Raw genomic sequence first — 15,359 nt, forward strand, 5'->3', positions numbered from 1 at the left:
TAGTGAGCCAAATAATAGAATCAAATAGTTATCAAGATTACATTGCAGAAGACAAAATAAAATGTCACTGAAAAGAGATCCAGAAGTTACATAAGGGAAGAGTAGAAGACAAAAAGAGGAGCAAATAATAGAAGAAATAGTAATGTCCTAGAAACGACAAAAGTTATTCATTTTGTGATTGAACAAGTTCATTGGAAGTTAAACAGCATTAATTAGTCATATTCTGATGAATTTTCAAAACATCTTGGATGAAGAAAAAAATTGTAGAATTCTCCTGGGGGTGCGGGGGGAATCATATTAACAACATAGAAAAGAGAATAATTTGTCATTATTATCAGCAAATTTAGTACCAGAAATTCCTGTTTATAAATGAGAGAAAAACAGAAATTTATTAACCCCATGCATCAGAAATTCTTATCAACAAATTTAGTACCAGAAATCATAGAAGCAATGTTTTTAAAATTCTGAGTGAACATGACTTTGAAGTGCGAATTCTTTACTCTTACGAAATAGCGCTGAGTTGTGTTGGCAACTTAAAGTCAGTTTGGGACATAAAAGGACTGAAAGTTTTGCCCCCACAAACCCTTTCAGCAAGAATTACTTAAGTATAACTACAGCAAAACAAAACATCAGTAAAAGAAAGAGGAAATTAAGACACAAAATGAACTGATAAGCAAATAAATGGGTAAAGAATTATTCTTCAATTTTTAGGTTAAATGCAGTGAGATCAAAAGCAAATGTTAAGAAATTATTCGGCAGCTATAGGCAAAAGGTATAGAAGTTAAACATTTATGAGTTAGAGAAGATGCCATGAAGTTGACGGGCTGCAGTGAAATAGGAAGGAACAGATATTTTGAATAAGCCATGCTTTTTAAGTAGAAATAATGAAATAAAAACAAAAACTATCATTTATTTAATGCTCACTATGTGCCACACACTATTTTAAGTCTTTTAAAATATATTATTCCATGCATATCTAACATTTCCAGATTCTAGTAACATTGCCTTGATTTTTCAGTTTTTTTAAAAGAAGAAGAGATGGGTAAAGCAAATTGCTGTTGGTGGCACAGCTTAGATGAGACAGAGCCAGGGTTCAAGCTCACAAAGTTAAAATCCAAAGCCAGTATTATGAACTACTATGTACCCTCCTTCTTGGAGAAAAGGTGGAGTACAGAGAGTGAGATATCCAAATGCTGGTGAAGGGATAATGGAAAGTTCCCCTTAGAAAATGAGAAGTCCCTTGAGGCGCCTGGGTGGCGCAGTCGGTTAAGCGTCCGACTTCAGCCAGGTCACGATCTCGCGGTCCGTGAGTTCGAGCCCCGCGTCAGGCTCTGGGCTGATGGCTCAGAGCCTGGAGCCTGTTTCCAATTCTGTGTCTCCTTCTCTCTCTGCCCCTCCCCCGTTCATGCTCTGTCTCTCTCTGTCCCAAAAATAAATAAACGTTGAAAAAAAAAAATTAAAAAAAAAAAAAAGAAAAAAGAAAATGAGAAGTCCCTGACACAGTAGTTGAGCAGCAGTAAGAGTAAAACGCTTGAGAAAAGACCACACATGACTGAAAATCTGCACACCTTCTGAGAAGCCAAGAGTACAGCCACACTTGTGGGCTGCTGTGAATGCCTTCTATCTTCGTGTCCAAAGCCATCATGGCAACTGCTATTCCTAATGGTTCAGGATTTCCTACGTCCTTACGTGACCAAGTATTGTGGCTAAGATTTCTCTGTTCTTTACTATCACATACATTCTTACAATAAAACTACTAAATTGAAGCTCTATGAGGGAAAGAAGCATTTTCTTTAACTCACCCAAGTATATCCCTGGTCTAGAACTGTGTCTGGCACAAAATAGATGTGCAATAAACATTTGTTGCATGAGTGGACAAATCAATAAAGTTAGCCACATTTATTGAATGTCTAATATGAACCAGGCGCTATTCTAAATAGTACACAGCTGTGAACAAAACAGAAGAAAATCCACCCTTGCCATCATGGAGTTTATATTGTAGCGAGGGAAATGGACCATAAGCAAAGTATACTGTATATTTAGACAGTGATGAGAGAAAGAAAGAAAAATAAAAGGCAAACCAGGGAATAGAAATAGGAATCTGGGGAGAGCTGAGTTTGTTGAAACTTTAGAAACAATGGTCAGGGAAGGCCTCATTGACTTTTGAGTAAAAGGCCATAGACAGTGAGGGAGTGAGCCTTGTAGATGGAGTGAGGAAGAACATTGCCAACAGGGAACAGCAAGTATAAAGATATGGAAGTGGGGATGTGTTGGTGTGTTTAAGAGGGGCCAGTGCTGCGAGAGCAGAGGGAGAGGCAGAAAAGGTAACAGGAGAGGTGTTAGAGCTAAGGGATTTGTTCTGAGTAAGAGGGAAAATCAGCAGAAGGATTTGATGTGGACAATCCAGGATCTGATCTGACTTGCTTTTTCATAGAATCACTCTAGCTGCTAGGTTATAGACTGCTAGAGGGCAAGTGTAGAAGGAGTTATGTCACCAGTCCAGGTGGAAAACTCAGAATAGTAATGGTGGTGATGACAAGGGGTAGTATTCTGGATGTATTCTGAAGCCAGAGTTGTCAGGGCATCCTGACAGACTGGAAGTGGTGTGCGAGGGGAGGAGAGGAATTAGGGGTGACTTCAAAGTCGACAAGCTGAGTAGATGGCAGAGTTGGGGAAGACGCGGAGAAATCATTTGGGAAAGGGACTTTGTGTCCTGAGTCTGTTCAGGACTTTCTAAACTGGATGTACAGACACCCCTTGGACAATGGGAGGATTAGGGGCTCTGAACCCTACACAGTAAAAAATCCCTATGTAACTTTTGACTCCCTCAAAACTTAACTACTAATAGCCTACTGATGACCAAAAGCCTTCCTGATAACACAAAGTGCCATTTAATACATATTTTGTATGTTATATGTATTATATACTGTATTCTTACAATACAGTAAGCTAGAGAAAAGAAAATGTTATTAGGAAAGTTAAAAGGAAGAGAAAATACATTTATAGTACTGGACTCTTTATCAACATAAATCTGCTTATAAGTGGACCTCTGCAGTTCAAAATCATGTTGGTCAAGGGTCAACTATATTTTGATAATTCCATTTTTTTTTTAATTTTTTTAATGTTTATTTTTGAGACAGAGAGAGACAGAGCATGAACGGGGGAGGGTCAGAGAGAGGGAGACACAGAATCTGAAACAGGCTCCAGGCTGTCAGCACAGAGCCCGACGCGGGGCTCGAACTCACAGACTGCTCGATCATGACCTGAGCCGAAGTCGGCCGCTTAACCAACTGAGCCACCCAGGCGCCCCGATAATTCCATTTAAAGGAAGAGATCTTGACTGGAGATATAAATTTGAAAAACATTGGCCTTACCTGCATGTCCTCCTAAAATTCATATGTAAAAGCCCTACCCTCAATGTAACTTTATCTGGAGATGGGCCCTTTAAAGAGATAATTAAAGATCAATGAGGTTATAAGGGTGTGGCACTAATTCCAATATGACTAATGTCTTAGGAGAAGAAAAAAGAGATACCAGGGCTACTTGAAAACAGTGAGCCATGTGAGGACGCAGCAAGAACAGAGCCATTTCTGAGGAGACAGGCCTCAGCAGAAACCAAACCTGCCCCCACCTTGATCTTGGACTTCCAGCCTCTAGAATCATGAGAAAATAAATTTCTATTTAAGCCACCTAATCTGTGGCAGTTTGTTAAAGCAGCCCTAGCACACGAATATCAGTATTTAATGCCATGGACTATGTAACCTCACCAATATTGTGGGCATAGATAGAAAAGAAGAAATTCTGTGTGTCCTGGGGCTTTACAATCTTTTGGGGTTGGAAAGGCCCTAGAAAAAGAGACTGAGAAGGGACATAAGCAGCAAGAAAACCAGGAGAGTAGGGCGTCCTGAAAGCGGAGGGAAGGAAGTATGCAAAGGAAAAGGAAATGATCAGTTATGGTACCAATTACTTCTGATAGATCAACCAATAGGAGGACACGGTGAATCTTCCATTAGGCAGATGACAAATGTATTATTTTTTCCAAAATTAGTGAATTTTGAGGTGTTTCCATTTCAAATGACTTTAACTCCATCTCATTAAGATTTTTAAGCTATACCAAATATCAGAATGGAAGATCTTGAAAGCTTATTTTCAGAGAAAATAAATTCTCCTTTTTAGTGCTTAGTGACGCATATAAATTTAATAAATTATCAGGAATGAGCCAAAAGATGAAGAAGAATATATTATAAAATTTTAGATCTCCAGTGTTACCACATTGTTTTCTTGGGCATTCATTTTATTGCTAAGAGCTACAATCATTAAAATTCAACAATTGAGTAGCTGAAAAGGGATTCTCTGTTAAAAAGGAAAGGGCTACTAATATTTATAAAAGGAAAAATTAAATAAAGACATGGGTAACCATTAGGGAAAGTGGTAAGAGATTGAAGTTTGGAAAAGTCAATAATTGAAACTAGGACTTAACAACAAATTAATTACTTGAGTTCTGGGAGAAAATAACCTGTTATTTCAAGTAATGTTGGACTCCCTTAGGAATCTGGATAGATACTCACAGGGCTCCAAAGCAGTGTTCATGTAGCAGTGTGCAAAATTTTGATTGGGAGATTAGCCAGCTGCTAGTCAAAAAATAATCACGATGAGAATGTTAAGCCTACAAAAGTTAAGTATCTTGGGGAGCCTGGGTGGCTCGGTCGGTTAAGTGTCCGACTTCAGCTCAGGTCATGATCTCACGGTCCGTGGATTCGAGCCCCGTGCCGGGCTCTGTGCTGACAGCTCAGAGCCTGGAGCCTGTTCAGATTCTGTGTCTGCCTCTCTCTGTGACCCTCCCCCGTTCATGCTCTGTCTCTCTCTGTCTCAAAAATAAATAAACGTTAAAAAAAATTAAAAAAAAAAAAGTTAAGTATCTTGACAATATTCCATAGTTAATGGTTAAAAAGAAGTGTGTGTGTGTGTGTGTGTGTGTGTGTGTGTGTGTGTGTAAGGAATAAATCATTAGATTTTGAAGATGATGATGATTTGTTGTTTAAAGCTACTTTCTTATTTTACATATTCCTATTTGTTTTCACTTGTTTCTTATTGTTTCTTTAGGTTTAGCCCTTAGGTGGCTTCCTACAGTGTTTGTCACAGCACAATTCTCCTGGAAGTCTGTTTCATCTTTTCTCAGTATTTCTCTAAAATCATATTGCATGCAGTACTCAGTTAAGAAAATATTCACTTTTAATTTTCTTAGGAGTTTGCGTAAATACATGAGAAATACGACATCAAAAAAGCATCATACTTATGAAAGTATCATTGAAGCTGTGCTTAATGTCACATAGTTGCCAGAGTCATAATACTTTTCTCTGACACTTATATTGTATCAAAAGCATGATGCCAACTGCTCCCGGAATCTTAACACCAGCAGGGAATTTAACAATCTGGCCAAACACTCTCATTTTAAGGTGAGAAATAGTGAGATACATAGAAACTTTATGACATGCAGAAGTCCACACGTTTAGTTAAGTTACACTCCTGGAATTATGTCCTAGGTCAGTTAACTCAAAATATCATTCTCTTCAAACAACAATTCATTAATCTTTCTCCAGTCAAAAAACATAGTATTAATCCTCATATTCTCAAATTCTTCTTTCAAAACAGCCCATGCTATTTATTAAAAACTAAATTTTCTAATTATAGCAGGTTGGACATTTTAGCATCCTGTTCAAAACTGATTCTACTCTCATTTCAACCAAAAAACATAACTTTGTTCATTAAATTATCTGCATAACAGAAATTTTGTCATCAAGGGGAAGATAAAGAAAATTTCTGGATTTGATTTTCCTTTTCTTCAGAAAACTATTGAGCAATCTTATAATTCACTGATGTTACTATGTCACTTTAGTGATCAATTCAAATGATTATGGTTTTCCAAAATTTTCTATTGAATCATTATTAAAAGAGCTTGAATATCTTTAATGATGGAAAAGAAAAAAATAATTGAAATAACAAGCTTGGCTTTTCACCAAACTTATTGGTTATTCTTTTAACCAAGAATATGAATTTTTATAAGGAAAAGTGTGAAGCATTTTTAAGGAGTTTTTGTCTTTTGTAGTCTGGTTCATATTTTGTTGAAGGCAGCGTGCTATACTTGGGGACATAGGGAACAATGACCCTATCTCTTACATTATTTCTATTGTTTTTCCTTCTTTAAACCCCTCCCCTATTACCATGTCCTTGATATTTAAAACACTGAAATGCTTCCATTTTCTATGTAATCATAAATGAACCTTTTATATGCTGGATTTTATTTCAGCAGTGCTCCTGTGCCCTTTTCAACCTTAAGAATGTTAAAGGGTAGTTCTCCCTAATACTCCAGCTGCTACAACATTTAGTCAGAACCTCTATTCAAACATCTTCCCCATAATTCTGTAGTTAGCTAGATATACATTTTCTCTGCTAGATTGTGTCCTCTAAGAATAATATCCGTGGTATAGCAAAAATCCTGGTACATTGTAGGAGATGAAACATACATCTTAAATAAATGAAAAATGGAATGAGTTAAGATATACAATGTCTGTATGAATGGATACAAAAACCTCAGTTCATTTTCTTGTTAATGGAGAGTATAAACATATTGCAGAATTAGCCCATGCAGAATTAGCCCATGCCCATAAATGGAAGAAAAATCTCAACAAATTAAAGCAGGCAATTAATGGTAACACTTTCTAATTAATGCCCTGAAACCATTTAGTATCAATTTTGCATCTCAGTAACTCCCTTGCTGTTAGAGTGACTGTATGACATGTTGCAAACAATCAAATGTCAAGAGAAATGTTATGGGTTACTTTTTGGCCAAGATGGTTAAATATCTAGTGTGTTTCCCTTCTTTTCCTCTTTCTCCCACTTTAATGCATTATTATGTTGTTTGTTATAGACGCTAGGGTCAATTACCATGAAAATGTATAAAAATGAATAATCTCAAAAAGCAAAATGTTAATATAAAAAGCAAATTGCATGATGATAATATATATAAAATATTAAAAGCATAATAAATAACATCCTTTACTTTGTATAGCAATGTAATAACACAAATATGCACAGAAAAAACTACAAAATTCAATGTGATGGCTATTTTTAAAGTCGGAAGGACAGTTGTGTTGGAGCATTCTGGAAGTTTCCTTTGCATTTGTAACTTTTTTAAAGGTTATTTATTTATTTATGTGTTTATTTGTTTAAAGAGAGAGAGCATGAGTGGGGGAGGGACAGAGAAAGGGAGAGAGAGAATCCTAAGCAGGCTCCATGCTATCAGCACAGAGACTAACACTGGGCTCAATCTCATGAGCCATGAGATCACGACCTGAGTGGAGATCAAAAATCAGATACTTAACCGACTGAGTCATCCAGGCGCCCTGTAATATTTTACTAAACAAATTCTGAATCAATTTTGACAAAATGTGAGAATTAAGTTGATCTGACTGTGGGGCACCAGAATGGTGCACTTTTGGTGGTTGTTTTTTATTCCCCCTGTAGTTTGAAAGATTTATTTATTTTTAATTTTTATTTGAGAGAGAGTGCATGTACAAGCAGAGGAAGGGCAAAGAGAGAGAGAGAGAGAGAGAGAGAGAGAGAGAGAGAGAGAGAGAGAGAAAATCTCAAGCAGGCTCCACACTCAGCATGGAGCCGGACTTGGGGCTGGATCCCAGAACCCTAGGATCATGACCTCAGCAGAAATCAAGAGTCAGATGCTCAACGGACTGAGCCGCCCTGGCACCCAACCCCCCCCCCACCCCCCCGAATTTTGAAATATTTATAAAATCAACTTATAAGGACTGAGAGGAGTTTGGATAGAAGTTTATAAATTGTGAATAGTTGGAGAGGAAATTTGTGCATATTCATCAAACATGTAAAATTAGATTTAAGCACAAATCCTAAAACTTGAAAAAACGGAAGTCTTTTCTCTTTGCCCAGAAATGTATTCTACTTAGTGAGTATAAACATATGAGCTGCGCCAGAATTGGAAGAGGGTGGAAAATACAAAGTGAACCAGGGATTAGTCAGATTCATTAAGCCCCCCACAAGGTGCTGGAACGCTGTCCCCATGGAGCACAGGTATGCGTGCCCACGAGCAGATCTCCCTGGGAATAGTCTGCTCACTGCATCTGCTATGTCTCTGCTTTCCAGTCAAGCATGACCATTTGCCCCCACCTTGGACCTTACTCTCATGATTCCTGCACCTCGTTTGCAGCCCCAGGCAAGCAGTGCACAGTGCAAACTTCCTTGGCTTGGCCCCACATTCATCTTGCTGCCGGTTTTCTTAGTACTTGCTGCCTAGGCAGTTCACAGCTGGGCTCGGTGCCTGTTGCAGCCCCTCGGTCTGGCGGCCGGCTCGTGTGCGTCTGCACGGTCGAACAGGAAAGAGGGACCCTGGTCACATCTCTGGATTCATTCCTGCTGCGGCAATAAGGTGACGTCGGGAAAAACTGCGCCGGTTCACAAACTGGCTCCCTTCCTGGGTGGCAGCAGACGAACAGAGCTCCCCACCCACTGGCCAGAATCTTAAAACTTTATACAGAGGCCTTACCTGCTTTCAGTCAGTGCTGAGTACAGACGGTCCCAACAACACCTTGCTCTCCTAAGGTGAATCCTTGAAACGGTTCCTAGTGTGGGGCACCTCGGTGGCTCAGTTGGCTAAGAATCTGGCTCTTGATTTTGGCTCAGGTCATGATCTCCCGGTTCAAGGAATCCAGCCGCATTGGGCTGTGCGCTGACAGCCGGGAGCCTGCTTAGGGTTCCCTCTCTCCCTCTCTCTGCCCCTCCCTGCTTACAATCTCTCTCCCCCTTTTCTCTCTCTCTCTTTCAAAAATAAATAAATAAACATTAAAAAAAAAGAGAGAGACGAAATGGTTCCTAGTGTGAGGACGGTGGATACAAGAAATTCCAAAGACAGGGATATAATGAGGAGCCTCTGATAGCTTGGGTCCAGTCCATGGGTCAACCGGTGGTCACGTCCTCTCGATGACCTCCTCCAACAAATTGGAAAGTCTTTGAAGTTTGTCTCAGGGCTGCCAGCATCCTCATTTGCTAACTTCCCCCACTCAGTTGCATTTCAATTTGTAGGTACCTTGACCTTTGACCTTCGTCCACCATTGAAACTGCAAATTGTCCCATGCTCTCATTTTCACTTTGACTAAAATTTATTTCCATCAATGTGTTAACTCCCTAATGCTTTAACACTTTGAAGCTTTTTACCTCTCGCTGTAGAAAGATTTTCTCTCCATCAGTGACAATGAGTTAAAAAAAAGTGTGAGCTTCAAAAATTTAATGTGTTAGTTATTAATATAGCTAACACTTTAATAGTGCTATGTTCCAGACATCCTTTGAATTGTTTTAACATGTATTAGCACATTTAATCCTTGTTAACAATTCTATAAAATAGGCACTATGATTGTCCTTATTTTGCAAATGATGAAAATGAAGCACGAAGTAGTAAAAAGACGTTTCCAAGGGCAAACAGCTAAGAAATGGGGTAGCCAGAATTAGAATAGGTCAGAGTCACTAATATCCAGCTTTGGGGAAAAGAGAAGCTTTGCTACATGTTAAGGATTATATGATGATGGCATGATAGTTTCACCACAATATATGGTCTCAGGGAAATGAGCCATTATTTCAATTGATTCTAGTTACCTGCACTATTAAAATAAGGTAATCTTAGCATTGCTTACCATAGTTCTTTCATTAGTATACAACACAATAATTGCTAGATAATCATTGCACAGATAGATAATATCTCACAATATCACAATAATTGCTAGATAATCATTGCACAGATAGATAGATAATCATTGCATTGCTAGATAATAATTGCTAGATAATCATTGGAATAGGAGGCAGGGAATTGACCTAGATGGTTTTAAAAGTTTTTTCTGCTCTAATACTCTGTAAAATGGTGCTGGTGAATTTGGGGTTGTAATTTATTATGGCTTTTTGCTCCAGTAACATGATTATCTAATCACATCTCAAACATTAAAAAAAAGAAAAGAAAAAAAACAAAGAAAGACTTAATTCCTAATGTTCACTATTTGGTGTCTTAGTTTTGATCTCTATTCAGCTGACTGTGGGCAGACTTGCAAGTCCCGATATTTGTTGGACAGTCATTCCATTTCAGATGTGACACCATTGCTGATTCCATCCTGGAAACAATAGTATACTATTCAGATGTTAGCTCAGGTCAAGTGGAAAGGGCTAAGGATAGCGTAGAAGGCAACAATGAGGAGTGGAAGCAGTCTGTGGGACAGACACGGACAGAAAAAAGAAAACAGACACTGGGAGGAGGAGATAGACATCATGAAGGGTAACTGACAAATTGGTATCTGTGAAGATTGATAGCAAGCATCTAGTGAAATCTAACATCAAGAATAACATGCTCGGGTCAATGATCAGGGCACATCTCCATAAGACTGAAGAGTAAACAGCAATTAAATGTCCGAATTGACATATGGAGAGTTTTACCATGGAAATCCATAAACAGAGGAACTACAACCCAGGAATCTGGAAGTTTTGCATAGGAGGATTCCTCTCCCTAGGTAAGGAGAAAAACTATAGGACTCAAATCTAAGTTATAGGGAGAGACTGAGTTACAGGGAGCAAGTCCTCACTGGAGTGCAAGTTTGGGACCATATAAACTGCAAGAGTAAGTTCAAGTTTAGTCCCAGGGTGTTCTGATGGTGCTGCTTAAATGAATCTTTGCCTCAGATTCTTCCAAAGGAGACATTTTTGTCCTCCTCAATACTTCCAGACCCATGCACTTGTTTTTCTTCTAGTTCATCATATGAAACACCACCAAGAATTGATTTTTGTTGCAGCCATCATGTCAGAGGCAGGGATACGAACCTGGGGTTTGTGGAAGGGAAATGCCAATACAGTTCCTGCTACATTGCCGTGTTACTTAACAAAGGGAGGTCAAGACAGTGTGCTCCACTCACTGAGAAAGCTTCCCTGAATATGTACTAAAGCTAAGCCTGGCTGAGAATGTGGAACAGAACAGTCACATTTATCCAGAGATGAGCAGAGCCTTGGTTAAAATGTCAGCTGTGGCAGGCAAGAATTCTTAGTTTATCTGCAAGGGCTTAGACAGCCCATCCAAATGCCTTGTTTTGCAAACTGCCTGGAAGAGTTTTCTAAAAGAAAGCTTTCAAAGTACACACATTAAAAAATCTACAGAATTTGGATGAAATCTACAGTTGTTTACTAAATGGGGACCAACACCTTTCTTGGTTTTACTTTCTTTTTGGTCCAGCCTAGAGACCACCCTTTCTGTGCTACATCAACCACTCTCTGGCCAATACATGCTATTCTCGGTTCACTTATCCATTGGACCAGCCCTGAAACTGTCCAATTTAAATCCCCTCAACCAATGGACTGCCACTACTACAGTTTAATTCCAGAGCACCACTGAAGACAATTCTCAATTACATGAATTTATTCTTACAGGAATATGACCTCTGACACCACCAGGACCCTCATGGCCACCCATTTTATATATCTCTTATCAACTATCTTAACCATGATTTGTATAATTGGACTCACTAATTCTCAGGGTCTATTTTTTTCTTCTCCTTAAAAAAGTTCAAATTGATACATTTTGAACACGTCTTAAGCTTAGTAGATGGTGTTTATTAATAGTGTTGAATACATTAATTTTAGGTGTCATTCCTTAAATTAAATAAATAAACCTATAGGGTAAGTATTTTATAATGGTGACTCTTTTTTTTTTTTTTTTTTTTTTTGGTGCAATCTCATCTACTCACATGGCTTTCCCACTTACAATCTCAAATGTACATTACAGGTCCAGAACACTATTGAGAACCAGTGTGACTATACAACCCCCTTGTGGTCACTATCACCAGTTCCCCCTCCCCTGCCCTCATGGAAGAATCCTGTATTTAGGTGACTGATACCACAACCTACCACTGAACCAACACAAAAATCTGGGTGTCATCTTTTTGTCACCAAATGCGAACAATGCTTATCTTGTCACCTAAATATGTCTCTACTTCTTTCCACTTATTTCCATCCTTGTTTCCCTGCGACTATTCCCGTTCAGCCAACCACCCTCACCTGTAACATTGTAAGCACTCCTTAACTGACCTCCTTGCCTCTAGACTTTTCCTCACTTCAAACCATTCTTCACCCAGTCTCACTCCCCTCAAACCCATCACCACAGTTGCAGCCAGAATGACGCTTTTAAAATGTAAAATTGATTAAATCAGCCCTAAAATATACATCTTTGAATGTTCTCCCAATGTTCTGTCGGGATAAAAGTGCCTTAGTAAAGGTACAGCTTAAGCCTCGCCATGACCTGGGCCCCACCTACCTCCCTGAGCACTTGTTCTATCTCCCTCTACTTTTCTCCAATCTCTAGAAGGATATTCTGCTTATCTATGTGTTACTAATGTTTGTTAATTTTACAGTGATCAGGGGCGCCTGGGTGGCTCAGTTGGTTAAGCATCCGACTTCAGCTCAGGTCACGATCTCACTGTCCATGAGTTCGAGCCCCGCGTTGGGCTCTGTGCTGACTGCTCAGAGCCTGGAGCCTGTTTCAGATTCTGTGTCTCCCTCTCTCTCTGACCCTCCCCCATTCATGCTCTGTCTCTCTCTGTCTCAAAAACAAATAAACATTAAAAAAAATTTTTTTTTTTAATTTTATAGTGATCAAAGAACACACTTGGTATAATTTCAATCCCTTCACGTTTGCTTTGATTTGTTTTAAGATGCCAGCATGCGGTCACTTAGGGGTAATGTTTCACGTCATTTGAAAAGAATATACGCTCTGCAGTTTTGTCAATGTTTCCTATAGTGTTTTTTTAAAGCTATGAATGAAGGTGCAAACAATTTAAGAATTATTATATTATTTTGATAAGCTTACATCTTTTTCAATGTTTTTAAAGTTTTTATTTATTTATTTTGAAAGAGACAGAGAGAGCCAGCCAGGGAAGGGCAGAGAGAGGGAGCCAGATGAGGGGAGCCATCTGGCATGGAGCCAGATGAGGGGCTCAAACTCACGAACCATGATATCATGACATGAGCTGAAACCAAGAGTCAGATGCTAACCAACCGAGCTACCAAGGAGTCCCAACAGTCACCACAATTTACCATATCTTTTTCAATGTGAAACATTCACCTTGATCTCTAATAACGCTTCTTGCACATAAAATTACTGTATCTGACAACATGGGGTACACTTTATTTTAAAATTGTCTTACATTTAAAGTTAGTCTGTTTTAAGTGGTATATAACGGAGCTTTATTTTGTTATTCAGTTTGGCAATCTTTGTCTTTCAATTGCAATATTTTCTCTCGTGTTTAATGTAACTATTGGAATATTTGGGTTTAAATCTATCATCTTTCTATATTTTCCATTTGTCCCACTTATTCTGTGTTCTGCTTGGGTTCACATATGGCAGAATTTTGTGTTACAAGCAAAGCAAAATATGTTGAAAACATGTTAGTTATTGAATCTTATGCCAAACCCACATAAAATGTGTTTCAATGCCTGGCTTCTATAATTCCTTATTTTAGGAACAGTTTGCTTATAGGATAGATACTTTATCATAACTCAAGTCATTGTAATCAAAAGCAAGTGAAGCAATTTGATTTTGCGGTAATTTTGTATTCATGATGTAAGACAAATTATAGTTGTAATAGATGTACCAGACTCAAAAAGGAAAGAGTTCTATCTTTATGAGTATTACAGGATATTTTTTTTACATTTTTTTCCTCGTTTTATTTTTTGTTACTGTGAACTTTGTGAGAATATGTACTTTGGAATAATGAAATAATATTATAATATGTTAAATATCTTTCCCAAGAGCCAGACTTTTTCAGTATAACTTAATGAGGGGTCTGTCTGTGAATGTTAGGCAGCTTTATAAAATTTCTAAAAGCCAGTTCCAACCTAAAGTCAAAGTCTATGGTCATAATTTGATAGGGAAGGAGAAAGGAAAAACACATTTATCATTATAATTTTGTTGTAAACAATTCAATTGAAGAGATTCCCTTCTCAAAGAACATCGAAATGAATCAGAAAAATAGTTGGGTTATATCAAGCAAGGAGAAAGCAAAAAGACATTATCGCATGTTTAATTTAATTTAATTTAATGGGATGGCTTGAAAAAAGACATAATATCAAAAGTATCTCAAAATCAGATACTTGCAAATTTCAGGTAAGATTTTTTAAAAAGAGCAGGAAGAAAGAAAAGAAGAGGGAAAGAAGAGAACACTTATTTGTGCAGAAAGGGGTTAAAATGCTGAGAGTTGGCTGTGAGTAAGGCAGACTAAGCATCGTGTATTGCAGCTAGCCTAGTTAGCTAAAGAGATTTGCTAGTCATTGACGAGCCACTGGTTTCTAGTTTTAAAGAACTTACAGAGGGAGAAGTAATGTGCTCAGTGACTGAAAAAAAAAAAAAAAACAACCACCACCTAATAAAAAGGATATTTTCAGTGCCTGTGTCTTCAGAAAGCTATTAAAAAGTTGACTCTAAGGTAGACCACTGATAGTCTCAACTTTATGAGGGAATGTTTTCACTGGCTCACTACTTTCTCTTGAATTCCTATTCCTTTTAGTGCCAAAACATTCCTTTTCAGATACTGTGCTCAAACCATAAGTTTGCTACATTTTTCAGCACGCACCAAAATTTAAAATCTTACTAGATGGTTATTACTTCACCAAGAACCACTTTTTTTCTATATTTGTTTCTATATTTTTTAAACTCACCCCAGGAGAGTTTCTGCATGTGGGACAGTAACCCTGGGAACCACAAAGCCACGTTGTGTTTGGCCTCAGCCCAGGTGCGTCCTTGGCTTGAATTCTTTCTGGTTCAGTGCCTGGCTGTGTCTGCCCCCTGGCCTCCCAGCACCCACTATTTATATTTACGCCTTAGCAGAAATTACAAATCACCATGTGCCAGAGACCTGTGGAAATGCCAAAACTATGAAACTATAAATGTTAAGACTGCAAATGCCAAAAGCATTTTTTTCCTCTAGAAGTATAATTTCTAAAGCTGAAAAAACCGCATGATATGGCACCATATACACATTCCCAGAAGAAAAGTGGTTCTGGATTTTAGCCAACATATCTTATTAGAAACATATTCCAAGAGACTGTGTCATCTGTTCGTATAGTGAGGTCACATGGATTTGGCGTCTACTTAGAGTAGGCAATTAAAAAACAAGGTGTGTTTGGAGCATCTCAAAAACCTCCTACTCAGCCCTAAAGTATATCTCATAAGAGGAAAACATTCCAGAAATTTTACCAGGGAGTCTATCCTTTTTGTCAGAAGTAAGTATTAATAATGTTGTTTGTTGCTC

The sequence above is a fragment of the Prionailurus bengalensis genome, chromosome B1, assembly GCF_016509475.1.
Source record: "Prionailurus bengalensis isolate Pbe53 chromosome B1, Fcat_Pben_1.1_paternal_pri, whole genome shotgun sequence".
NCBI classification, from domain to species: domain Eukaryota; kingdom Metazoa; phylum Chordata; class Mammalia; order Carnivora; family Felidae; genus Prionailurus; species Prionailurus bengalensis.